General features: G+C 43.2%; 1 protein-coding gene across 5 annotated transcripts in view; it reads left to right on the top strand.

The window, feature by feature from the left end:
- The window catches only part of LOC118341104 (ankyrin repeat and SOCS box protein 2-like), a 9898-nt gene that overhangs the window by 1803 nt on the left and 6599 nt on the right, over positions 1-1496 (top strand). The window contains exon 1 of one of the 5 annotated variants that reach the window (XM_035679293.1): positions 7-19. The exons of 3 other annotated variants lie outside the window; for them this stretch is intronic. The gene's annotated coding sequence lies outside the window, so the exon portion shown is untranslated. Of the gene's footprint in view, positions 1-6; positions 20-40; positions 748-1496 lie in introns of those variants that run through there. One more of the 5 variants, XM_035679289.1, reaches the window with a different exon arrangement.

Raw genomic sequence — 1496 nt, 5'->3', positions numbered from 1 at the left:
GCAGCAGCAGGAGGAGGAGGTGACAAAAAGCTGCTGTCACTCAGACTGTTCCTAGCAGCCTTCAAAGAATAAACAGAAAGTCACAGAAATGTTTGCATCCTATGGGATCGTCTGTAGGCTGCCTGTAGTTTTTAGACCACATTCAGACCTATAAATAAACTTTATTAATATTATCAACCTCTCAAAATATGTGTTATAACAGATTAAACCTATATTACACAAACAGCTTTCAAATCTAGAATGAAATTTTAAAATCACACAGAAAATCGGGGTAACATGGTGTTTGCAAATCAGCTCTTAGATCAGGTGACAGCCAGGCCTGTTTGGATTTGCCTGAGGTGACATATACCCTCCAGAATCGGCCTGCTAGCCACCTTTTCATGATTCACCTGAGGCAATGCATGAGGCAATGAACTGTTTGAGGAGTCACACTGACATTCAGAGGTCACCTTTTGAGGAAACTCGCCTGGCCATTTTCATGTTGTCCCGTAGAGGCCACAGAAGGAGACATGATCGTCGTGGCTCCCAACGCCTTTGGCAAACTCAGTTGCCCAGTGCCCCAGAAACTCAGCTGCCTGGCCAACACCTGGTCCTGGCTCCCTGTCAGCAGTCTGGCTTACACCTGCTCTTTGTTACTTGTCGGCAGCCCGCCCGAGACCTGCTCCTCGTTCCTTGTCACTGGTCTGACTCTGCCTGTTTGGATTTGTTTACTGTGTTTCCTGGACTTCTGTGTACCAACCCATTTTGGCAAGTAAAGACTGTGTCTGATGTCTTGCATTTGGGTCCTATAGCTCACCTGTTGTAAAACCACCATGAACTGAACTGCAGTGTTTCTACAGTACCCCAGATGGAACAAACCAAACAAGAAGGGTCCAACAGCAGTCCTCCTTCCTGAGGCCCCAGTTCTATGAGCCAACGGGTTTTAAGCAGGAGTAGGAGGGGTTCAACAAAATCTTGTTTCTGAACAAATTTTAGGCATGATAAACAATTTAATTAGTGTATTTTCACTCAATTTAGATTTAAAAGTTTGTTTTGGCTTTTGTAAGACAACAGCCCTGCAGCTGTTTAACCAGTTACCCTGTGAACTGGAGACTGAATGCTTCTGTAGTGATGGCAGCTGTTGAAAACAAGAAAAGAGCGCGTTGAATTTTCTCTATATATAAATATATAATGTGTTTCCCACATAAGAATGTTATGAGAAGTGAATCAGTCTTGCTGAGCACAATTTAACGTACATATTGTTTAGTGTAGATATTAAACACAGATGAGTGTATTTAAAATTAAAATTAAATTAAAGCTGCAAGCAGCAATGAACGGGCCCTCGCACTTGACGCAACTCGGGGTTTGCTGCAGCTGCGTCACGTGCAAGTGTAACATATGCGGACCACAACATGAAAATTTCATGTAAATCAGATCAAAGTTGCCATGCAGCGCTTACTTCCTGTTGCCAGTAGGTGGCGCTATCACTATATCTGAATATTGTCATGTAGACGTGT

The sequence above is a fragment of the Morone saxatilis genome, unplaced genomic scaffold (assembly GCF_004916995.1).
Source record: "Morone saxatilis isolate NCDOM2014 unplaced genomic scaffold, NCSU_SB_2.0 Contig7, whole genome shotgun sequence".
In the NCBI taxonomy this organism is placed as follows: Eukaryota; Metazoa; Chordata; class Actinopteri; family Moronidae; genus Morone; species Morone saxatilis.
The sequence above is the reverse complement of the archived record's forward strand: the minus strand, read 5'-3'. Positions and strand labels throughout refer to the sequence as shown.